The following is a 26,876-nucleotide window of genomic DNA, read 5'->3' as shown; positions in this document are numbered from 1 at the left end:
AAATAGAGTTGTCATGACTCTTAAGTGGGAAATGAATTTAAATACAATGTTTAAAGGGTGAAACTTTTAAACAGAGAGTGGGTGCCTTTTCTCATGGGTCTTGAAGAATGCTACCCAGGTAGAGAAAAGAAAATCTCAGAGAAGTACTGATTTCCAATGCCAAATACCATTATGATTTTTGGTAGAGTACCTAGAAAGCAAACAGGACATGCTAGTCTTTTCATGTTAGCATTGCTTCTTTATGGATTCTTTGTATCAAGGTTGGCCACTACTTTTTACAGATTACCACAGTTGACATTGATATTTGCAAAATTGAAGGAACATCTTCTACCTAAAGATGAGTTCCTTAAAAATGGAGAAATTGAGGAAAACAAAGGCAACTTACGTCTCTATGTCAAAAAATATGCTTTTATTTCAGTCTTTTATGTTTTTTGAACTAACATCTGTTAATGCAAAGTGAGTGGAAACAGTATGCCCCCTGCTGTGTCTCCTACTATGTGGCTTATGCAGTTTGTCCAAAGTATGAGATGACTTGTCAAATCTCCTATACAGTGGGTCTGCTTTCTAGACTTTCTTTAGAATGGCAGTACTAGAGAATAAAGGCTAGTGATTAATAACACTCTGCTGTGTATCTCTGCATCAACATTTTGTGAAGAGATAAGAATATTGCCTGAATTGGCTTAACTAGTAGTTGACATCTCCAGACTAACACTTCTGTGCCTTTATGTCTTTCTCTATCATACACACTTTTATTTGCTTTTTCATTGTGTTTTGCTTTGAACTTCATTTTTCTTGATTCCACCAGTTACGAAAATAAACTTTCTTAAGATGAAGGGAGGTAGAAAAAAGGGATCAAAATTGCAATACCACAGAGGAATATAACATGGATTAAGAACATTTGTTCTCCACTCCATTTTTTTTCCCCATTGTGTGATGTATTAGCTTTGTATGTTTTATAAAATCAAAAACATTTCCTTCTAGATCTTTGGTAATCTTTGATTACCAAAATCAATTAGTTAATCCAAGAAGCCTAGAAAATGAAATTATTTACTTACATATCTTAAAATATGTTTCAAATATTGTAACTCTCTTACTAAGTCTCAGGAGAAATACTGACCAACTAGATAGAGATCTTTTAAATGCATGTAATAGAATAATGCTTAAAAACAAGTTAGTCAGATTTGAGCTACATTTCTGTCCATTATGAGAAGCTACGTTCATACACAAAGTTCTCATCCTCCTGTAAACACATTGAGATGTTGATAAAATATCTGAAAATAAAACTAAATGCATGGTTAGTCTTGCAAACAAGAAAGAAGTTTCCAGGTACTAAAAACAGAGAATCTCCAGAGAATAGACAATTTATAATAAGCAGAAGGACTACATGCTTTAGGGCTGGAGTTTTAGTTCTGCAGCAGCACGTAGGCTTGTATAAAATAAAATGAAAGTAAGAAGAGCTAGATCAGCTTTCTGCATAAAGGTGAGAATTCTAGCAGTACTTCAGCAGTGCAATTCTCAGGACCTAGAAGCAAACATAAAAACTGGTCAGATACAGTGACTCGCACAGAGTGTAAAAGAGGCAGCCATGCAAGTATTCACCCCACAGAGATGCCCCCACAATTCAGCATGTACAACCCCAGATAAGGTCATTCATACCCAGATGGGTCATAGCTATCAATTCTAAAGCATGAAAGCCAGCTCTAACTCATGAAGGACAGTAAGCCCACTCAAGGAGAGTAGAAATCATAGTCCGTGAACTACAAATAATTGAACCGTATGAATGGATTTGGAAAGAAATGTATTTTAAAGATTTGAGGGGCGCCTGGGTGGCTCAGTCGGTTAAGCGTCTGCCATCAGTTTGGGTCCTGATCCCAGGGTCATGATCCCTGCTCAGCGGGGAAGGTGCTTCTCCCTCTCCCTCTGCTGTTCCCCCTGCTTGTGTTCTCTCACTCCCTCTCATCAAATAAATGAATAAAATCTTTTAAAAATAAAGATTTGAAAAGGTAATGGAAAGACTAAAATCTCTCAGGCAGGAATAAGATATTAGGGGGGAGAAAAAGCAGGTGGGAGTTAGAAGTCAGATTTTAGAACTGGAAGGAGTTTTAGTGACTCTGTTTATGAAGACTCTAACATGTACTTCAAAATATATGTACATATGTGAATATACATATATGTGTTCACATGAATTTAGCAGGTCTGAAATTGTAGAATAATTTCTTCAGGTGTTCACATCTGAAGCAAACTCAGACTCATTTGTTAATTTTCTTTTAAAATTTAAATCTTCATTTCTTTACCTAGTTCAGAACTAATGCTGTTATGTAGAAAGTGTAATACAAAGGTACGATAAAGTCAAATTTACCAAAAACCTTTTTTTTTTTTCTTTACCTTCTGACTTCCTTGAATTCACCCCTTAAAAGGAAACAGTGACAGTCATTTGGCTTGATTTAATCTTTATGCATTGATGAAGAGATTAGCAAAAGCTTCGGAAGAAAATATCATTTTACTTAGACTTTCACATGGATTTATGTTTTCCTGCCTCGCAGCTGATTAGGGACCCCCATCTCATCTACTTTAATCAACAAGCTCCCCTATAAAACAAATACATGTGAGCATTTTAATATGATCTTGGCTTTCTGTGTGAATAGCTATCATATGTAAGTACATCTGTATGAAAATTTATGATTCTAGTAAAGATAGTTAAACCTTTTTTTAAAAGACTATGCTTAGCAATTTTGGAAATGTTTCATGAGAAAAACTCAAAGGTATTTTGGATAATGGGAAAGTAGTCTAAACATAACTTAGAATACTTTTCATACATCCCTATGGGATGAAATAAATGGGTTGGGAATTATCTTTGTTCCCTAGGGTTACCTCCTAGTTTAAAATTTCTAAATAACTATTTATAATTCTATTAATAATAGTCTTGGCAAAATATCCCAGTAGTAAAATCACATTCATAGAATATGAACATGGTGCACAGTTAATTAAAATGAATGTGATGAGCTGCATACAACACCTGATGAGCTTTGTGCCCATTTTAAGTTCACTTGCTCTTGCAAATCACCTTGGCAGATACTCAAGCTCTGTGCTCTGCTGTTGGCTGGAACTGCCATACACTTTCAGTCAGTGGCCCTCATCAGATGCCCATTTCATCCACATGGGTCATTTACTCTTTCCCTACTTTGCTGACAATGCCAAAAATGTGCCAACTGTCATGATGGGTTTTGTCTAAGTGGACTGGATGGAGATCACTAATTTATTTCACACAGGCTACTAGAGAACCTAATTAATTGGAGATTTAAACATCTGAACTGTGTGGCTAATGCAGAAGACAGTGAAATAATACTCTGACCACCCATGTGCATTAAAGGGAGTATTTCAGGGGAAACTTTCCCTCTGTAGCTCGCTTCAAATTACCCTCGCTCTGAAAAACTGTTTTCATAAGGAAGGATAACTACAAGCTCAGGCTGAACATGCCCTGAAATGAGATATTTAGGCAATTACCACTTATACACTGTGCATCGTAGTTCATAGAAGAAGTAGTAGGACAATGTGGAGTTGAATGCAGTACTTATGGCCCCTAGGTCATATTTTAAATTTTTTGGCTGCTCTGCCCATGGAAACACAAGCAAAAACCAGCTCCCTTGTTCTACAGTACTTGATGATGCTGATGTGTGTATCTGTGATACACATGTTTTCCCTCTAGAGCAGAACTTTGTCAAGGCTTCAGGTGTCACTGAGAGGTTATTAAGGGCTGAGACTTGCCTAATTGTAGAATTTGAAGGTTTTTAGATTACAGATGAGGCTTTCAAGGGTACAAGTAGGACCAGAGAGGGTGTTTTTAAGAAGAGGATCATTATCCAGATGGATTTAGTTCTTTCTGAATGTTTGGTTCACTGTTCATAATTTCTTACTGACCAAAGATTGTCAGGTGCAAATCTGTAGTATACATTTATATAATGATTAACTGGGGATGAAAATGTTCTCTCAGTTACATGTCGCCTGCCACTGGGCAGGGAAAGTGAGATGTTACTAATTTTGCATCTAATTGTCTGACTATATGTCATGTTTCTTGAATTTAGATATTTTTCAAATGGTATTCAGAAAATACATGTATTATTATCATCCAAAACTGCATGTAATACATTGTTTTTTTAAACATAGCAGATTATTTTTGGAGACTTGCTTATTCCCAAACAGCACTGCCCCCAAAACTACCACCAGCACTACCACAACAAAACAGGGTATAAACATTGTTACTCTTACCTACTTAAAGGAAACTAGCTTTTTCATAGAACACATCTAAAGTAAAATTATTGCCTAAAAAGATAACTAAATATGAGACAATTTAATTACCTAGTTTTGCAAATGTATTTTGTGAAATGATACTTATGTTTACTCTACACAAATGCATCCTGTCTTATGAATGGTCATCATCAAGACAATATACAAAATTCCCAAGTCTCAGTCATGGGTAATTTGAGTTCCAACTGTGGCTCTGTTCCAAAATAGCTATGGCATCTTGAGCAAATGTGTTAACTTCCCTACTTCCCCGTTCTTCTTCACTTATTATTATTGTTATTTTTATCTTCACGTGCACAGAGAAGGCAGACAATGGACTGGGATCACTGAGATCTCTTCTCTCTAGCTTCCTATGATTCAGTGACACGCCTATTTCAGAAGCCAGTTCTTGCAAGATGGATAAAATATGCTCCCAGAAGGTGACTGTAACTGAGATAGTAAAACACACAGTGAGCAAGTTGGATGAGACAGAGAAGGCATTTCATTGGGAAATGGAGAGAAATGTTTGCATAATATGTCGGTTTCAAAAAATGTAAGCCATTATAGCAGTTGTTAAAAAAAAAACAACAACTTTTACAATCTTTCAGGGAGAAGGCGGTCGACGCTCTCCACCATTGTGCAGTACCCTGTGATCAGAATTAGCATGTTCATTACAGTCTCATTTTATTAATGCCTCTTTTTGAAGATGAACACAGTTGTCCCCGCTGTGAAAATGGTACTTTGCTGTTTATGTTATAAAGTGGTCTCGGCTGGGGATCCAGGCTAGGAACATTAAAGAACAAAGCACAGCTGCTTGACTGTCACACAAAAGGATTTTTATGAAAGACTGAAACAAAAGGAAGGGTGGCCAACACAGAACAAACTTGCTGACAATTATGGTACTGAGTGAAGATTACTTGAAAAGGCTCATAAAATAGTTGAGTAGTTGGAATAAATTGATAACAACATGATAAAGCCTTCCTGTGTACTCCACTTCCTTGCTGAAAAGAGGGGGTGGTGGGCAGAGCCATGACAGTACACAGAACCTTCTGACTTCCGGTAGTGAGATCTTGAGTCCTCAAAAGTAGCTGTTCTTAATGTGTTAGTGGTCATCAGGGCAGGAGCCCATGTGCACAGGTCCATGGGAGACCGCTGTAAGGAGAGATGTGAAAACTGATAACATTTGGGAGAAAGTGCACTTGTGAGCTGAGGCTTTTTCATGTTTCCTTGTGATCAGTCTTTTAAGCACCATTCTGTTGGTGATGCATGCTGCTTTCTTTGAGTCGTCATCACTACTTTTTCCACACTGGGATTATGTCTTAAAGGGCTCAGAGAAAATGAATGCACTTGTAAATCATTGCATTTAAGTGAGAACAATTTTTTTTTCTTTTGGCTTCCTATTATTTTTAACAATTTTAGAATGAATATTAAGTCATGTGAGTATTTACTATCAATTGGCTATTAATGGCACTGTGGAAATGTTGATCTGGGAGGGAATTTGGTGTTTACCTAGCTGAATCTCTTATTTTTGATGTAAGAAACCAAGGTCTAGAGAGTTCGAAATGATTTTTTTTTTCTTGGTCATACAGCTAAGATTTTCTTTGGGTTTCAGCCAGGCAGAAGTAATCACCACTGTATTCTGCTGTGACAATGTATTCTAGCCCTTAGGTTATTTACTTTTGATGTACTTATAAAGGATATTTTCCTGGAAGAACAATGTTCTTTCAGCTGATCAGCCACAGACAGGTATGACATGAAAGACAACAGTGCTAATGTGCCATGGGTGTGCAAAGTGTGGAAATGTCCTACCTTGATGATACGTCATGGGAGGGAAGAGACTTCTGAATTGAGGCTTAAAGAATGTAGGATTTTATCAGGCAGAATGAGTGTGATAAAGTATTAGGGATAGAGAAAAGTTTCATGAACATAATTGCATAGGTAAGAAATTGCTAGATATGTGGCAGCAGATGGGTTCTCCACAGAAATGGAATGAATATGATATATACATGATTTATTATATATAATATATATATGATTTATTATATCATTATACACACACATATATACACATAAATACATAGATATATGATTTATTATAAGGAGATGGCTCATGCTCTTAAGAAGGGTTACCACTCCCAAGATCTGCAGGGTGAGTTGGTAAGCTGGTGACCCAGGACATTTGATGATAGAGTCTGAAGGTTGTCAGGCTTGAGACTCAGGAAGAGCTAAGGTTTCAGGATGAGTCTGAAGACAGGAATAAGCTAATGTCCCATTTGAAAGGCAGTTAAGCAGGAGGAATTCTCTTACAGGGAGAGAGTCATCCTTTTTATTCTATTCAGACCTTCAACTGATTGCCTGAGATCCACTCACATTAGGAGAGGCGATCTGCGTTACTGGCTCTATTGATTTAAATGTTAACCTCATCCAAACCCCTTACAGTAACACTCAGAATAAGCTTTGGCCGACTACCTGACCATCTTATGGCCCATTCAAGTTGACATATGAAATTAACCATCACAAGTGGGTATAGACAATAGTACCTCAGAATAGAGTAGAAGTAAAAAGGAGTAATAGAAGAAAATGAGGTTGGGACATACTCCATTGGCTAAAGAGAGCAAACTACACAAGCAAGGAATCATGTAACTAAGTTAACATAAACTGTCTCTATATGATTTGAAATTTGCAAAGGTGTTTGCTAAAATACTTAAAGTAATATAGCATGCAATTCACAATCCTTTATGCATAATTGATGTTTATAATTTAAAACTGAATATGTAGTTGACTTTCATTGATAAAATTTGAACAATTAAAAAAATCAATTTCCTGGCATTCAAAATTAGTTTTATTTTAAGCTACTAATTAAGATGTAGTTTTAAAAGTTGTGCATGCATAATTTATTGGGATTTAGGGCATATGTATACCAAATGCCCCATCTGGAGTTTAATTATCAAAATCCTAATTACATATCTCCTTAAAAGAGCATGTAACTTATTTTTATCTTATTAAAAACAAACCAACAAACAATGACTTGTGAATTAATGCTACATTAAACACAAATATGATGACATGCACCCTAATTTCCTTAAAATATTTTATTAAGTAACAGGAAGATTTAAAAACTATCTTATCGGTCTTTCTAAATGAAATTGTGTTTTAATTTACATGTAAAAACTTTCCATGTTTTTTTTTTGTATTTTTAAGCTTTATCCTTGATTTTTAAACTTCACTTGCATTAAGTACATACTCACACAATGGGCTTTTTTGTAACTAATAGATACAGACCACAAGTATATCCCTGTTAAATTTTTTCTCGTGCTTTATGATACGTGTGTTCGGATGATAAATTTGATACCAGTTTGGGTTTTCCCAGAAGACATCCTACATTTTTTAAGTATAACACCGAAAGGGCTATTTAAAGAATGAAGCTGTGTATCCTGAGTGAGACCAGCAAATCAATATTAACAGTTTTCAATGGACATTCACACTTTTTTTGTTTGTGTGTGTGTTTGTTTAATTCTTTTGGTATCCACAGATCTATCATTTATCAGACAACTAGAAAATCAATTATGGTGGAAAACTATTACATAATAAACAATTTAAGGCCCCTTAATAAAGTTAGTTATTAATTATCAGTACTTATACATTGCATAGTTAAACCAAAAGTTGTGTTGGGGAGGTATATTTGTGTATATAAATATGTGAGCGTGTGTTTTGTACATTCAGTGTTTACATATAGTGTATGTATGCCCTGTTTAATTTGTTTCATAGCACTTTTCACCATGTGAAATTGTACTCCATTTCTTGAAACGTTTATGTCCCCCTCCCCCCTTTGCATATAAGCTCCATTGCATTTTTCTCTGGCCTTGAAAAATTCCTAGCATTTACTGGGCACCCAAAAAATATTTGTGGATGAATGTATACATATAAAGAAGGATATATAGATATGGTTGTGCAAACACATAGGATGTAGTAAGAGACCATTTGGGCAGTAATTAATCTCACTTTACTTACAAAAGAGGAAAGTGATCCTTATTCCAATAGCCATTTTAGGATGCAAGGTGAGTTTGAGAACCAGAAATCCAGACAGACAATGGATGCTATAAAGAGGGAGAGTTGAAACAGAGGGAACTACCGTGGGAAGGGAATATTCTTTGTAGCTAGATAGACAGGGGTTCATATCAAGAGTCTACTGTTTCTGACTCTATGGGGTTAGACACATTATGTGAGTCTAACCTTGAATCTCCTCATCTTCAGAGTGGAGGATAATCTTAGCTATGTTTCAGGGTTGTTTTTAGAAATTAATGACATGTATGTGTAAAGCATGTGGCACAATGATTCAAATACAAAAGTTGCCGATCATCTAATTTCCTTCCTTCTCCCTTCATTGTCCATTTAAAGCCAAGCTGTTTGGTTTAGCCTTCTTGCACTCTGTTGAATCTCCAGCATCTAGGACAGTGCCTAGCACATAATAATTCAATAAATGTTCATGAATTGAATGCATGGCTGTGATGATGGAAAGGGAAGATCAGCAATCCTGGAAAATAAGTTTGCTATGGCTTATAAAACATTGCTTAGCATAAATGACTGAAAATTGACTTTGCATATGGAAATAAGGTGATATGAGAGTCTGAAACCATGCATGTGTTACCAAGTTATTTGGAATGACTGAAGATCAAGTATTGGTGCAATGATCTCTAATATGCAGTACCAAGAATTTTAGCTTCATTTTTTTCCCTCTTACATTTGTGCTTAATGTTGTATTAACACATATGTTGTATTAACACATATTTCCATAGCCTTCAGAATGCTTGTACGTTGGTACCTAGTAGGCAGTTGCTTGGACTGCCTCTGTCTGACTAGGGTCATACTAAAACATAGCCTCAGTTCTATTACACTGCACTGTCCTAGGTCACAAAATAGATAAAAACCTTTAATTGTTTTTAATGTCTGTGAAAATGCAGTATCATTAGTTATATATTTTAGAAGAAGTGAGATAATTTCATACATCACTGTGCCTGGGTGGCACAGTCGGTTAAGCAACCGACTCTTGGTTTTGTCTCAGAGGCGTAAGATTAAGCCTTGCTTTGGGCTCTGCACTCAACTCAGAGTCGGCTTGAGATTATCCCCCTCCCTCTTCCCCCTCCCCCTGCTCACTCTCTCTCCCTCTCAATCAAATAAAATAAATAAATAAAGGGGTGCCTGTGTGGCTCAGCCAGTTAAGCATCTGCCTTCGTCTCAGGTCATGATCCCAGGGTCATGGGATCGAGTCCTGCATCAGGCTCCTTGCTCAGCGGGGAGCCTGCTTCTCCTTCTGTCTGCCACTCCCCCTGCTTGTGTGCTCTCTCTCTGACAAATAAATAAAATCTGAAAAAAAAAAAAGAAAATCTCATACATCATATCAATATTTAAAGAGGTAATAGAAAAGGTTTTTGTTTGCTTGGTTTTTGTTTTTGTCTTTTTGATTATCTGTGCTACCACCTTTGGCGTAGCAGGTGATAGAAGGTGTGGTTATGAGTTCAGGTGCTGCCAGCAGACAGATCTGAGTTCAAATCCTGACTCCACTATGCGCTCTGTGGCTATGTACACATTTCTCAACCTCTCTGAGCTTCAGCTTCTTTATTTGTCAAGTGGAGATAATAAAAACTGCTCCCTAAACTTGAGAGAATGATCACATAAAGCTTTCTAGCAAAGTACTAGACCCTCAGTAAATGTGAGTCATTGTGATGAATATCATTATCCTCACCAATTTTTTTTATCGCCAGTACTATTATAATTATCAATAAATAATTTTAAATTTTTTTGATTAAAGATCACTGCCATATGTGTGAAGAATTTTCTGGTGTAGGCAGACCATCTTTCTAAGTCTAGAAAGACACATCATTTTATAGTTGTTGAGTCAGGCTGCCTTGTCCAATCAATAACCCTGTGGTCCAGGTGGGTGAGCCACCAACTGACTATTTGGGCTCCACAGAGCCATTGAAATTTGAATGTCATCCTCTTGTAAGTTATTGAGGAGTGTATTCTAGAGAAAATGAGATGAGGCTTTTCTTTTATCTGAAACAGAGTTATCTTCATGCTTCAACTGGAGGTTTTAAGAGGGCAGGGCTTTGTTTTGTTCAAGATTTAGCACTCAGTGCCATGCTTGACACGTTATAAATTTTCGGTAAATATTTGTTGTTTGAGTGAACAAATGACAAGTTTAACAAAGAAGTTTCTAAATATTTTGTTTTCTTCCAGAAGTACTTCAATTCAGGTTTTATTAAAAAAGAAAACCCAAAACCTCAGAAATAACTGAATATGTTTATGTTGCCTCCACATTTAGGAAAGGCACACAGTGCATGAGAAGCAATTTGTATTATTCATGAATTTATTCATTCGATGATATGGTTCTCCCTTATCTCAGGGATTGTGTTAGAGGCTGGTAATAAAAAGGCGGAAAAGACTTTACTACCACCTGCCTTCAAGGAAGCTACAATCTTTTGACAGGAAACCATAATTTTGGTTAAAATGACAAGGCAGTTATACGTATAATACTGTGGTTGGGGATAATGAAGTCTATTTTTAGAAGTGTGTTCACAGGAATTCAGCGTACACTTTTGTAAGCTAGCACCTGTGTAAAAACCAACGTCTCCTTGAGTGTTCCACCATATGACAGTAAGGTTTGTTAAAATGTAAGATGTGTTTGACATATGAAGCCTCAACCAAAATTAAACTCACCTTTTTTTCTGATGAGTAAAAATGTTCTGAGAGAAAATTATATTTTATTCATAGGGTGATTTGGAGTATACTTCGCGTGGGTTTTGAGAAAATGTGATGCAATTAAAAAAAAAAAAACTTGAGTCATTACCTTCAAAGTTATATACCTATTTGTTTCTCTCCCAACTAATAGAAAAAGGGGTTTTTATGGCTGCACTTACCATTTTTTATGACTCCTTTTTGCTCTAGGTAGAGATGACAAAGCATACCTAAATATGAAATGATTTTAATAAAATATCTTAAAACATTTTCTCCTTCAGAAGACTTCATTACACAAAATTAATTTTCATAATAAAATATTTATTTATTAAAAAAATGGGAGGTTAGGTGTTTTTACCCTTGAGGAGAAATCATTAGCATATACGCCAAAACAGGAACATTCTTAGGTACACTGCTTCATAAGGCCTAGCAACTTGGGCTGGTGCCCTGTACCCGAAAGGATCTTCTGTTTACACTCTGGTTTTATGAATGTCATTATATCTTATGATGACAGACCTGAATTTCCAGGTATTGCCAAGCCTGTTGTAAACTGACATCAAGTGCTACAGCCGACTTACTGGGGAGTCCCATTAATCTTTGTGGCAAAGATGCATTAATGAAGTTAGCACTCACTGGCTCAGTAGCAAATGGAATTCCCTCATCTCAGCTTACAAACAGATAAATCGTTGCCTAGGAGAAAGAGTCCATTCTGACTTAAATTATTTTTCACAGTAGTTTACCATAAACCCACGACAAAGAACCAAAGTGGGTATTTAATGCTAGCCTGAAGGACTGGGGTTTCCCCAGAAGGACTGGAGTTTGGGCTAGTCTTGTCCCAGTTCCCTATCAACATGTTTAAAATATGTTTCTGATAATTTAAAAAGAAACAAAAAATGTTGACATAGTATGTTTCAAGGAAGCCTGACTAACTACATGCAAAAAGCATTGATCAGGCTCAAAGGCCATTCTTCTCATATCCTTCAGTGATAAATCCTTGGTCAAAGACCCTCACCAAACCATCACTGTTTTCTCTTGCCAGAAAATCTGTTGGGAATGGTAGAGGGGAAGTAATCTGGCATGGAGTTGAGGTAGAGACAGATTTATCCCTGCAGCTAAGGAAGCCTCGGTGTCAAGGCCCTTCCTTGCACGGGTCTATCAAAGCCCTGGCAGGGCTCAGGAGTATGTGCAGTTGATTATGTTTTTTTTTTCCCCTAAAATTTGTGAAAGTAATATTTTTGTTTTCATTTTCATAAAGTAGGTCTCTAAAATTTTATAAACTTCAGACTTTACAAAATCTGGCTCTGCCACTGAGACAAAACCAAGGGAAAGAAAATCTGCATTGTTTTACATATGATTGATTAAAAAAAAAAAGATAGCTGTCCACGTGAATGCACAAATGTGAATCTAACATGGAAGAGCTAATGCCTTTCCTGACTCGCCCTCCATTGATTAGCATGGAATTAATAGGATCTTGAGTTCCTAAGTTAATGGAAAATATCTTAGCTTTGTTTTCTTCCTCTTCTGTTGAACATACAGTTGTATTCATGCAGTGAGTACAGACTGCTCTCTCCCGGAACAGAGTTGCTGTGCACTTTACACAGGAGTTCCATGTACTAACCAAACTTGATCTGCTCACTCTTATTCTTCCATTTGAAAAAGCCAGTTTTTCCTTTGCTTCTTCCATGTATCACCACTAACACCATCACTGAGGCAAAAATAATCTTTTCTGCAAGACACTACGCATTCATAATTGTAATATAATCTAGTTTAACGTTTGGTGTCATTACTTACTGAAATTCAGCAGATGAATTTCTGAGCTTATTCTCTGTGACTATATATATTTATATAGTCTTTTCTGTCACAGAAGAGACTAAGGGAAGTGCAGGAGTGGTGGGGACCTCTTCCTTCAAGGATTTATCTGTAAAATGAATATCTAAAAGATCTTCAGATTCCCTTTCTCAATATTGGATGGAGAAGGAAAGAGAGAAAGAGAAAAAGAAAGAGGGAGGTAGGGAGGAAGGAAGGAAGGAAGGAAGGAAGGAAGGAAGGAAGGAAAGAAAAGAAAAGAAAAGAAAGAGAAAAAGAAAAAAGATTCCTACGGAATTAATAGTCACCAAGTATGCAAGTCAGTTTGGGAATGTATGAATTTTATTATGTTAGCATTCCCTCTATTAGATCCAGGGAAGATCCTTAACCCTGAACGAGAAGACTGCTAAGTACATGATGGACTACTAAGGGAGGGTCTCAGTTCACAGGGAGCAAAGTTCAAAAGTTGCTTGACCAAAATCTCATAGATATTAAATGTGGTTGATTACCAGGTTTTCTTTTTTTTTTTTTTAAGATTTTATTTATTTATTCGACAGAGATAGAGACAGCCAGCGAGAGAGGGAACACAAGCAGGGGGAGTGGGAGAGGAAGAAGCAGGCTCATAGCAGCGGAGCCTGATGTGGGGCTCGAACCCATAACGCCGGGATCACGCCCTGAGCCGAAGGCAGACGCTTAACCGCTGTGCCACCCAGGCGCCCCGATTACCAGGTTTTCTGACTCCAAATCCTTTTCTGTGTTCACTACCTCATGTTGCCCGCTAGTGCTGTATTGCAAAGGGTACAGTTAATATAAAGCAATATGGATGAGTAAGAGGGATTGATTTTTTGGATCCCTAGTACAGGAATGAGAACATATGAAAAACATCTTAATGGTAGTGAGAAGGGCCACTGGCTTTGTTGTTTAGGGTCATTTTGTCACCATCCTTGAGTCGTCTTTTTTTTTTTTTTTTTAAAGATTTAACTTATTTATTTGACAGAGAGAGAGACAGCCAGCGAGAGAGGGAACACAAGCAGGGGGAGTGGGAGAGGAAGAAACAGGCTTCCAGAGGAGAAGCCTGATGTGGGGCTCGATCCCAGAATGCTGGGATCACGCCCTGAGCCAAAGGCAGATGCTTAACGACTGAGCCACCCAGGCGCCCCATCCTTGAGTCTTCTTAACAATTAGGGTAGAAAGAGAGGTGTGAGAACATGGAAAAGTGGAATTGTGTGGAATGTAAGGGATGGTCGCAAAGAAAATGCATTAAAAAGTGTTCACTTAAAGGAAGAGTTCAGGACCCCCAAAAGGCTGATTACAAGAGTGCTGCCTAAATGTCTGTCTGAGGCAACCATGGGAAGTTAGAATGTTGGCACTGGTCATGCCAGTTGTTGGAACTGAGTTGACTTTCCCTTTAAAATCTCTGGTTGATGGAGATTACCAAGATCCCTTACTATCAGTCTGATAATCTAACAAGAAAATAGTTCTCCTTCACTAAGAAAATTGTTCAGAGAATCTTTGAGCACCATTCATGACTTTGTAAACAATATTTTTCATGAAAATCAACAGTCCAGAGACAGCTTTGTTGTTCTTTTTGAATATTATCAGTTATTAGAATTGCTGAGGTAATTGGAAAATACCAAGCCCTTTGTATTTATAGTCTTTATTCAGTCTTTATCAGAGAATCAAGAGCATGGTAATCCCTTTTTCGGAGCTCAAATATCTTACCATTATAGGAAAATATTCTCTTTGCTATACCCCACAGAGGGCTATTTTGTGAAGTGAAGTGTTCTTTCACTGTCTGTCTTGAACAGCAGTTGCTGGAAACTTTACACGTCTTATTGTTGAGGAGGTGACTTTAAATTCTTATTTTAGGCAAAAGCATCTGCAAATTAAGACTGCAGAAAGCAGCGGTAAGAAGATCCTCACAGTTCTACTCAGTTGGACAATTCTTCATTACACTGACAATTTAATTGGGTGTAAAAAGAAATGGCAATTTAAAATCAAAGTCTTTCAATGGGACAACCTACCAGTTTCAGAGTTAGTATTAAAAAAAAAATCAATAAGATTCAAAGAAGGTACATCTTTAGTTCTCTAGGTAGTTATTTCCTATTGAGTATGTTCTGTGCTGAAATTGCCCCATCAGTTGTGCCTTTTAATGGCAACTTTTGGAAAAGAATTTGAAGATGAAGAGCAGAATAAATTGAAGTCACCTTTTTGTGCATGCACACAGACACATATAGAAATGCTTCTTTTTTTGAACATTTCAGTCAGTTTATTATTATTTTGGTGCTTCAATGACTACTGTTCTAATTCAAATAATTTGGATGTTTTGGGTACTTTTAAAAGGAATGAAATTGCTGTTGCTTATCTCATGAGGGTGAGGCTGTATTTGACTTTTCCATGCTTGTATGCCCAGCATATATGCAGTGGGCTCTGCAGAGCATGCACTCAAATATTTGTTGAAATACTATGTCAGGTAAACTTTACAAGTCGGAATTGCTTGAGTGACATATCTGAGGTTGACTGTAGCCTAGTAATTAGGAATAGAAATAAATAACCTTCATATACCAGGTTTTGCACATTCACTTGATGAGCAGTCATCAGACATTTCTCCAAAATGGCACTGCGGTTCCTTCTCCTGAGAACTATACAACTATCAGCCGCCTCACGTTGTAAGAAGGTAATCCATAGACCAGCCCTTATCAGCACCACTGGGTAGACATTTCCCTTCTCTTCTTCATCTTTCCCTCCTTTCTTCCCCTTTCCCTTCTTTCTTCCCTCTCTCCCTTCTTTCCACAAGTATTTTAGATAATTGTAATTAGTAGCCATCAATTTGCTTTACATCCATGACACACCTCAATTTCATGAATTCTCAGATGCAAATATATTTATTTCTTTTATAAAGAGGGACCATGTTAAAAAAAAGTATTTTTATTTTTTTTTATTTTTTTTTCTTTCAAAGTTTTAGTTTTTACTTATTTTTTCATAATAAAAATAAAATTTAATAGTCACTTATCTTCATTTCTGGGTGATTTAACACAGCCCCCTCTTCATTCTAAAGGCTTGGTGTTCCATTGTCAGACATTCAGGAAAGTCCCATCCTGATGTGCTTTGTTTGGGCAGTTTTGTGATGAAATTGTTGTGTGGGACCACCGAACAAATCTATGCTTATGAAGTAGCCATTTCCTATGGGAACAAACCACAAGATATGCTGCTTCCTCCCACTCTCACTGGGCAAAGCATTTCCGACTCACCAGGTACCTCACAGCGGTCTGAACATCCTTGTTCCTCAGGCTGTAGATGATGGGGTTGAGCATGGGAGTCAGAAGTCCATAGAAGAGGGAGATGAGCTTGTCTGAAACATCCTGCTTGTCTGCCCCCAGCGGGTCCTTAGATTTCGGCTTCGCATACATGAACAGAATAGTCCCATAGAAGATGACCACCACAGTGAAGTCCCATAGAAGATGACCACCACAGTGATGTATTTTTAAAGACGAATATTTTGGACAAAAGCTACAGAAAGTAGAGGAGGTTCGTGCTTATAAGGTTACTCGAATAAATGTCATCTCGTGCACTACTAGTCCCCAGTTAAACCATTACCAGCTAAATTACTTCTAAGGAAGAAGTGGCTGTGTATGTAGCCGCTGAAGCTCTGGATAAGTTTTGGATCAGCTGGTGAAGGTCGTCTCAGCAACACAGAGGACATAATCAATCCAGGAAGCACATCTAACTTGTTGGCATGTTTAGCCAGAGTAATTCAGAAGGAAACAAACAAAACAAAACTAGGAAGGAAACCACATAGACCTCTGTAATAAAACCGACAGTTCTCTCTCTCTCTGGAAAGATGGCTCTGTGTATGAGATAAACTGATAGGGTATCTCAGTTTGAGTTAGGTTATAGGTATGATAGAAACAATTCACAACATTTTGGATGAGAAACGGTGAATTCTTTTTCACATTTGCCATCACTAATAATTCTGCTAACCGTAGACTATGATTGAGAATCTCATCTATGTTTATCATTCTTTTTTTTAAAGATTTTATCTATTTATTTGAGAGATAAAGAGACAGGGACAGAGCATGAACAGGGGAAGGAGGCAGAGGGAGAGGGAGAAGCAGATTCCCTGCTGAGCAGGGAGCCTGATGCAGGGCTGGATCCCAGGACCCCCAGATCATGACCTGACCTGAAGGCAGACACTTAACCAACTGAGCCACCCAGGCACCCTATGTTTATCATTCTTTATTCAGCCTTCCATAGGATCTGAAGTAAGGCATCCCTGTGTTCAATTTTGAGGTGCTTCATTCTTTAACATATTGGCTTTAAAATTCCATGATAAGATGGTTGGTAATCATACTGGTAAAGTAAAGTGTTAAGTAAATATTAAATACAAAATGTTGTTATGAAGACCACATATTTGATGAAATTTTAGAAGTGGGAATATTCACCTAGCTCATCTGCCAGGTTAAATTGGGAAAGTTTGCTAACATCTCAGTACTCTTGTAAGCTTGATGGGGACTGTGTTGTCTTTTCGACAAGTTCGCAATTTGTTTGATTTGTGCTTATGGTCCAGTACCTGAGATAACCTTAATTCTCAAATAATTAGAAAGTCTGAATATGATGTTTCATCATAAAGGGAATTATAATATATGCCAATACTAGATCAATAATTCACTTCTATATGTTTGAATTTGCTTAATTAACTCTTCTTTATAAAATAGCAAAATTCTTATTTATAACCTTCTCTTTAAGGATTGGGAAAAGTGTGTGGGAAGGAAAAAATGAATGATTTAAATGGTACTAAATCAGTCAAAATTATTCTCTCCATGGAGGTATGATCAAGTCTATGGATGCAGCACAGATTAGAAAACATATGTTGATATTTTATTGAAGCTATAATGTGTATTGATTCCAGGTTGAAAATTTTGATCAAGTCTCTTTGGAATGAGGTAAAGGAATGAAAATCATTATTTCCCAATAAGAACACATTTATTATTTGAGGCAAGCATTTTCCTCTCTAATTGATTTTGTTTTAAATGCCAAATCGGGTTTTTCCTAACTTTGAGTTATAATAAAGCTATTAAGTAGAAGACACAAAAAGGCACTGAACGTGTGTAGGTACCATGCTGGATTTTGTGTGTAGGAAACTCACTTAAAATGGTCTTGGTCTTATTGGACATTGTTATCCTTGAGGCCAGTCTGTTAAGTGATGCTTATGAAAACAGATGACTAAACTTTTTATAATAGAGGAGTGACTTTTTTCCCAAAGCACTATGAAAGGCCATTGTCTACATCTAAGAGGATTAATGAAATGACAATAGGCCTAATTTGGACCACTCTTTTTTCATGTTTAAATAGAAGTGATAGCTTACTTTCCTGAAGTGAGCACACTTGATTTTGCGTGAATACTTGGTGTACTTACTATGCCCTCTTTGAAAAATTTGAGCCATAAGGTTTAATTGCATGCTCATCAAGCAAATAGACTTGGAGGTATATTCTCTGAGCGGTGGGCTCCCACAGCTCCCATTAATGCTAATGGGAGTTACACATGTGTATTGAGAAGAGAATAATATAGCCTTTGAAGTTGGAGTTGCTAATTGAGTGCTTTCCTCAGCTGTGCTCAGCTTCAGTGGGTAACCGGAGTTAGAATGGTCTACAATGTGTAAGATGTCAGTCTCTGTAAAGCCTCCAGAACATTATCAATGCAGACTGCAGACTCGCAGTGAACGAAGCAGGGAAAAAAAAAAAAAAAAGAAAAAGAAAAACAAAGAAAGAAAAAAAGTCTTTCTCTCCCTCAAATGGAGAAAGAATTTTCAAGCCAAACAAAAGAAGGAGCAAAGAAGTCTCAAGAATGGACACTCTTTTCTTTTACAGTGGCTTGAGCTGGTTTAGTTCAGAAAGTGGGAAAGTCAGAGGCCCTTTCCTTTGGGAGAGCTGCGTGCACTGTGTGGATTCTTTGTGGAGTTTGGGAACTACTCAGAACTGAACGATGTGCACCTCTGTCTTGGACTTTGGCCAATAAATATGCAGGGGAAGTACTTGTCCTTGTACGTGATTTGATCATGTAGTGTGATCCTAGATGTCCATGATCCCAAGTTTCCAGGCTCCTTATTCCCCCTCTTTTTCCTTGCAAAAATTCAGCAGTCTTTGCAAGGATATGAAAACATTGTGTAGTAGTCCTCCCTTATCTGCAGGGGATATGTTCCAGGACCCCCAGTGAATTCCTGAAACTGCAGATAGTCACAAACCCTACATATACAATGTTTTTTTTTTTTCTATAGACACATACTTACAATAAAGTTTAATTTATTAATTAGACACAATAAGAGATTAACAATAATAACTAATAATAGAATGATTGTAGCAATATACTACCATAAAAGTTATGTGAATGTGTTCTCTCTTTCTCAAAATAACTCATTGTATTGTACTCACCTTTCTTCTTGGGATGATGTAAGATGATAAAATGCCCACATGATTCGATAAAGTGAAATGAATGATTCAGGCATTGTGACATCACGTTAGGCTACTATTGACCTTCTAATGAAATGTCAGAAGGATTGTCTGTTTCTCAACTGCAGTTGACCATAGGTAACTGAAACTGCAGAAAGCAAAACCACAGATAAGTGTGACTACTGTAGAATTCTCCATTGTAGCATTCTCTAAAAACAGGAAAATGGAATTGACTCGCTGCTCAAAAAAAAAAAAAAAAAAAAAAAAAAAAAAAAAAAAGAAAGAAAAAAAAAGTGTGATTATTTTCTCTATTAGAGTTTATCCTCATTATTCACGGATTCCATTTTTATGAATTCTCCTACTTTTAAAATTTATTTGTCACCCCCAAATCAATACTTATGGCACTTTGATGGTCATTTCACAGAGCTTCAAAGAATTTGTCACCTACCACGTGGGTTTCCAGCTGAGGTCAAACAAGGTGACCAGTTCATGCAGTTGGTGTAATTAATACAAGAGTAATGAGTTCAGAGGTTTGATTGTCTTATGACCAGGTATAGTTTTGCCTGTATTCAGTCTGATAAGACACCACACAGATTAATAGTGAATACTGAAAGGAAGTCCAGGACAAAATCTGTGGCTAACTCAATATAATGCCACTGCTACTTCTGGAAACATAAATCATGTTTACTCATAATGTATTAGTTATGTCATATTTGTGTCTAAAGGGCAGTATAACAAAGATAACAATACAATATCAAAAACTAAATAAGAGAAACTTGTATGCTGGTTAATTGCCTTCCAGATTTACCAAACTATGTAGAGCTTCAGTTTGACTATGTTTTAGAGAAAAAAAAAATAGTGTGAGGATAACTATATTCTTCTTTGAATAGGAACTATCTCTAAGAAGACAGAGAATTCATTTAAGAAAGTTCTTGCAGAGAAGACAGTTGGGCTGAGATGTGGAAACGTAATTTTTCTGGTTCCTCAGGGGCTTAAGAAAAATAACTAAACCAGTCCTGAAGCTGGTGGTTGCCCCTGTGGACTGTCACATAGAAGAGGGATTAGACTCATTTTGTGTTAGCTCAGACAGCCTGATGAGGATCAGAAAGTGGCAGATTTCTGGATTGGTCCCAGAAAGGACTCTGGAATGATCTCAGGTCCTGAAATCACCAGGGCAATTTTAGGAGGTAGAGGTGAGTGGTCGTTTTCTGGGAGTGCTGGAGAGACAGAGGGTTCGGGCTTTGGATAGAAGACATGGTGCGATGATGTCAGAGATTCTGTGATTCTGTAATACTCTGTCTTTATTCCCACTTGAATTTATTTTTAGTTAAAGAAAAAAAAAAAAAAAGAATTGCTAGACGAATATCCTCCCACCCCCTAGGATGAAGTTGTCAGTCTGTTATAATGTCCACAGCCTCAGCAGCAGTGTCAGTGATAGGGCCAGTCCTTCTTTTCCCACTGTCCTCTCTTCTTCCAAAAATGGGTGAGATCATTGAAACAAAAGAATGCAACTTGTCCTTTCAAACATTTGCTGCATAACTTTGTCTTGATGTGTCCATAATTTTTACATTTACTTTTCAAAAGCTGCGTGTGTTAAATACCTATTATGTGTTGGATGTAATAGAAAACTAAAATACCCCCTCACACTCAAAAGAGGTAAGTAAAATATAATCCTTTTATTAATCAAATAAATCTTAGTGTTGTGTTATTGACTGATAGAATGGGGAGTATAAACATACGGAAACTTAGCTTTTGATGTGGTATTAATAACCCTGTTGTCTATTTAAATACCTAATAATATCTAATACTCTTGGCGTAAGTCTTATCAGTGCTATCATAGCTAATCATAGAACTGTCTTGATTCAAAGCCATTTATTGTAATTTTAAGTAATCACACCTGAGATAATTGGTAAACCATGCTAATAGTCTTTTATAGTAGATAATGTGAAATTTCTTGTGTTTATTTTCATTTTAATATGTTCCTTTTTAATTTTAAAACATACGTAAATGATACCAAAATGCATTTTCTTTCAAACCATGTCACCTGTTTCAAACCATATAGAAGTGAAACAACGAAAGATGCTCTTCACCACCTCCTTCCTCAGAGGCGGCTGCGTGCTGTCCATCTTTCCAGATATCTTCAGTATGCTATGGGTTAATAGCTGTGGAAGGCATACATATGGGTTTAGTTTTTATCTTGTTTTGCTTTAACCAATATTTCATAGATTGTTCTGCAGTTTGACTCTGTTTTCACAGAACAATATTTCGCCTGTTTCCATGTCGAAACATACAGATCCACCACCGTGAGGCTACACAGTGCTCTGATGTATAATGCAGTGTAATTTATTCCATTCTTAATGACTGCTTCATACTGAGCTCTCGTAGTGCGTGCTACAAACACCCTCAAAGCTGCCTTTGCTGCACATGACAGGATTGCTGTAGGATTATCACCTAGAAGTAGATTTAGTCTCATTTAAACTAGTAACAGTATGGAGCCATAGGGAGATTATACTTAGTGATTTATAAAATGAAAACTGCTATGCAAGGATTAATGTCGCCAATGTAATCAGAAGTATAGTATTTTGAAAACAGGTGTTTCATTGTGTGAATTACATATTCATAAATTTATGTATTCTTGAAGAGTTATTTTAATGAATAGTTTTCACATTTACTCAAGATTCACTTTAGGCTTATTGGTCATTCTAACTTTTAACCAGAACTTACTTTTTCTTGGTGTTTGTTATCTTTTTAAACATAATTTTAATGAGAGTTATTTTTATAGACATTGTGTAGACACTTCCAGTGAAAGAGAGAAAAGACACACACAAGCAGCTAAAATTGACTTCTATACTAACTTTTAATTCAACAGAGACTTAAAGGATGGAAAAAAACTTGTAGAGTTATTATTAAATACTATCGTTTTAAGAACCCGTGCCCACCTGTAGAGAACTGTTTTCCCTAACATCAATCACTCCTGCAAAAGCTGTGCAATGGACATAGAAACTCACACAGATACTTAAGAAAGTAGATGATAGTGCCACAGTAAATGTGAATCTTTTGAAAATTAATACATAATTTGGTAGAGTTTAAATGCCATGGCTGGTGCACATGAAGATGTACAGTATCAGGGCTATGGCATTCCGTTTGGACCATGTGAAAGCAAAGAGAACTAGTGACACTTGATTTGGGATTGAGACCTATTGTCTACTTGTCCAGTTGACTTAAATGAATGGGGCTACTTGTCCCATCCAGTAGCACTTTGTATACTAACCCAGTGAAGATGAGGCATTCGGAAAATTATACCAAACAGCATGGCATAAACGCACCAGGCTCATTTCTTACTATTGATCGATTTGGGACCCAGCTGTGATCTTTGGGACAGACATCGAGTTGGCACAGGCTGGCTCTGGCCTCTCAGTAATTTCCACCTTGCTCCAGGTTGGTATCAGTTGGAAGAACATAGTTTAAGGACCCGATTTGAGTGTTTTTACAAAATGGGAGTTACTGTAGCACTGATTCTTGGAGACTTTCTTGCTTCCTGCTGGGGCAGGCTCGCCTGGGTTAGCCATTGTCTCTGGTAACCTGCCTGAAACTGATTAGAGGATTTTCTTGTGGACGTAAAACTTACCTTGTTTCCCTTCAAAGGCGGAACTCCTGGCCTGCTGGCCTGGAGGTGTGGAGCGACACTTGTCATGGCAGTAGAGTTTACACGGGAACCACCTCCCTTCTTATGTGCCTTACTGTGCTGTGTAGCATGTGGGAAGGTAGAAGGAAAGCACACCTGGTTTTCTACCAGACAAGGGTTGAGAATAGTGCTTCTTGTGCTTAGGTGGTTCCACCAGTGTCAGTGTGTCCCACAGAGTTTTCATCTTCTCCCCATCGCAACAAGCTCCCCTCCCAGGTACTGCATCCGCCTGGCAGTCTGCAGCAACCCCCCCCCCCCGGGCTTCCATTGTGCTATCCAGGTCAGAAATTTCTGCATTTCCCTTGACTATTTCATGGTGTTGCCTTTTCTGACCTAGGCAATCCCACCTCATAACTTACACAGTGACCCTTGTTTTCTTCCATGTCTTTCCATTGTGCTTCCTATGCCTTAATTAAAAACTGTCTTTTTCCTATTCCAGTAGCTTTCAAATGGGCTCTCCACAGTCTCTCGTGTCCCTCACTTATCCCACGGACTGCTGCCAGATGTACCCTTTGCTCCTAGACTGGAATTCATACACAACCTTGGAATAAAAACAAATGCATATTCTTCAGTGTTAACCTCGTGTGGCCAAACATGCAAAACAAAAACAATAGAACATGGAATATAAATTGTTTCCTGGGTGAATGATATAAAGGAAATATATTTTGTAGGATATTTAGATACAAAAAGGACTAGGTAACATTGTTAAAAAAAGCCTTTTCGAAAGTTGTAGCATAATACTCTTTCTGCTCGCTTGCTTGCTTCCTTCCTTTTCTTTCCATCCTTTACGCTCTTTCATGTTCTAGTCATCAACATCCACTCACCTTCTAGTGATGTCTTTGAAAAATAACACGTGCAAGTGGCAAGTCCTGCCAATATTTTTGAGAAAAGGAAAGAAAGAAAAGAAAAGAAAAGAAAAGAAAAGAAAAGAAAAGAAAAGAAAAGAAAAGAAAAAAGAAAAGAAAAAGAAAATCTCCCTGACTTAGAGTCAGGCTAGTTTGTTTGTTTTTTTTGTTTGTTTGTTTGTTTTGGTGTTTTGTTTGTTTGTTTGTTGTCTTTGAATAATGAGTCCCCCCCCACACACACTCTATAAGGGCTATGTTATAAAGAAAAAAAGTTTTTGTTGGAAAGAACTTAAGGGGATAGATTGGTTTTACTTATTATAAGAAGTTTAATCTTTCAAGTATTTTACTTGTTTGGATAAACAGATTCTGATAGACATTTGAAGATCTCATTATCTAAAAAAAAGTAAACCATGAATTGTGATTGAGAGACTCATCTTTCAATTTTACAGTACAAAACCATCATGAATGTTGATGTGGAAAAGTTTAATATAATCACCTAGGCTTATAAAAATTTACTTCCAGGGATGCCTGGATGGCTCAGTTGGTTAGGCAACCTGCTCTTGATTTCAGCTCAGGCCATGATCTCAGGATCCTGGGATCTAGCACTGTGCTGGGCTCCGGGCTCAGTGGGGAGTCCGCTTGAGGATTCTTTCTTTCTCTCTCCTTCTGCCCTTCCCCTGCTTGTGCTCTCTCTTTCTCTCAAATAAATAAATGAATCTTTAAAAAATATTACTTCTAGTATGGTAACAGTTGGCTAATAGAGTTATTTTTTCTGGTTATTCTTTGTTTTTAATTTCCCCCCCTCTCATTTAGACAAGATCACTTCCTGTTATATAATTTAATGAAATGGTTGTATGGATTTTTTTTAAATGTTAAGAAATAAAAGCACTTTTATTTATTTATTTTTTTTAATTTTATTTTATTATAAAAGCACTTTTAAAAACTTGATAGAATAATAGAGTAAAACTAGACTAATGAATAATGTCCATGTGGGTTAAAACCGTGAATGAAGGCACAGTGGTATGCCAAAGCAGTGATTTGCCACAGGGCTATTAAACTGAATATTTATGAGTAAATCCTCTCAATATCATTCTGTGGTACTCATCATATCCACTTCAAACCTAATGCTGTTTTCCTGTGCATACAGAATGGCTGAATTTTCATTTTGCTTAACAGAAGTGAAAAGGGGAAAGAACCTTCAGCTCTTGTCTTAACTTGGATTCAGACATGTACAGGAAACCAGGTGGTATGGACAGGACACTGGGGTGAGCATCAGGAAGCCTAGGACCTCATCCTGGAATCAGCACTAAATGGCAAAATGATGTTAACCAAAACCCTTAAATTTTTTAATGCTTCAGGTTTTTTTATTTTTTTTTTTAAATTCTGAAGACTGGAGTTGGTAATAATAGCCACCATTTTATTGAGCCCTTACTATGTACCAAGCACTATATAAGTTATTTACAAAAATATCTCTTTTGCTTTTTGCAGCAGTTCTGTGAAGTTTTATCTCTACTTAAAATACATAGTCTTTTTATACTTACAAGCCACTTTATTCTGCATGCAATTTAATCTCATTTAATCTCATGGGTAGGTCGGGAATTTTAATCTGAGGGTAGGTCGGGAATTTTTTCCCACTTGACTACTGAAGACCCTGTGGTACAGTGAACCTGAGTAGCTCAACTCACAGTCAGGGCCTAACTTAAAGCCAAGCTTCTCTCATTCAACATGTGTGTGGGAACTTTTCAGGGAGATATCTTGAAATGTTTTTCTCTGTACATCATTTGTATAATGAAGGAATAAGTAGGGTTAAAAAAGAAGGAAGATGTCAAGCGGTTAAGAGAAAAATATATGACATTCAGGGTTCCTTCTATTTCTATGAATTCATGGCAAACCATTTATTGTACGGTAATTTAGTACCCAGAACCTTAAAAGTTTCTTAGTAAATAAAATAGAGTTAAATAATAATAATCAAAGTTGAACTTGTGTTGATTTGGTTTTTATTTCATTTTGCTGTTTTAAGTGCCCTGTTTTATGAGGGATGCTCACATTCTGTACAGTGTGTGTGTGGATGATGAGAGAGGCCCGTGGCCCGTACGTAGTCGCGAGAGCTTCCACGCGTGCATTGAACATTCACTCTGTTTTCATATATTAGTTCGTTTTATTCCCATGATAACCCTACCAGATGGGTTATATTTTTCTGCAGTTTATAGATGCAGAAATTAAGATAAGCTGAAATTTCCCAAACCACAATGTATAGAGAAGAACTATCCTTTTCTACACTCTGCTGCTGCCCTTTCTGAAATGATTTACCAACCATTCAGTCCAGGGCTGCCTCATTACCGTGTTCAGGTCCTGGACTCAGCTAAGCATATGAAATTAAAACAGCTCCTCTTCCTGGAACATCAGCTTTGCTCAGAAATTGATGGGAAACAAGCATTATTATAAAATTAAAATCGCATTGCATTTATTGAGGTTAAATATAAAATTATCATTCACCTTTAAAATGAGACAAACTGACATAGGAATATTGATGTTGTTTTTATGGTTACTTTGGGCTTTGCCCACAGATGACCTTGGTCCTCTGACTTTAAGGGTGCCATGTGGAAAACACTGAGAAGCCTGTTCTTGATCTAGTTCCTTCACTGAGAAGTCTTGTCGGAGTCTCACCAGTGTGTAAAATGCCTCAGCCATATCGACTCCTGCTGATTTTTCTCTTTGGGCCCACTTATCCTTTCCCAATTGTAGAAATAAAGAACATATGGCCCGAGTCATGAAGACCCTTAAAGAAAAATGCCCATTAGAGCCTCCAGAATTAAGATAATCAAGAGAGTATTTTTCTTTCCTTATTTATCTCCTTAGGCACATTTAAAAATTTTTATTTACATCATCCATTTGCCATCACTAATCTAATGGTGATTGCTGGTCATTCACTAAACCCAGCGGAGATTTTCCTGCATTCTGGCTAATTTGATAAATGTAGACAGCTAATTCAGATCCCAGATGCCATGCAGCAGGGAGGGATAAGCCAGATGAAGATGTGGGAGGGACTCTGAAGGTCTCTGAGTGATACTAAATGA

The 26,876-nt window shown here is 37.1% G+C and overlaps 1 protein-coding gene across 38 annotated transcripts in view; it reads left to right on the top strand.

Annotated features, from left to right (window-relative positions):
• The window catches only part of PTPRD (protein tyrosine phosphatase receptor type D), a 2,142,161-nt gene that overhangs the window by 1,828,994 nt on the left and 286,291 nt on the right, over positions 1-26,876 (top strand). The gene's annotated exons all lie outside the window — the stretch shown is intronic.

The sequence above is a fragment of the Ailuropoda melanoleuca genome, chromosome 7, assembly GCF_002007445.2.
Source record: "Ailuropoda melanoleuca isolate Jingjing chromosome 7, ASM200744v2, whole genome shotgun sequence".
Taxonomy (NCBI): Eukaryota; Metazoa; Chordata; class Mammalia; order Carnivora; family Ursidae; genus Ailuropoda; species Ailuropoda melanoleuca.
Note: the sequence above shows the minus strand (reverse complement) of the source record. Positions and strands in the feature narration are given on the sequence as shown.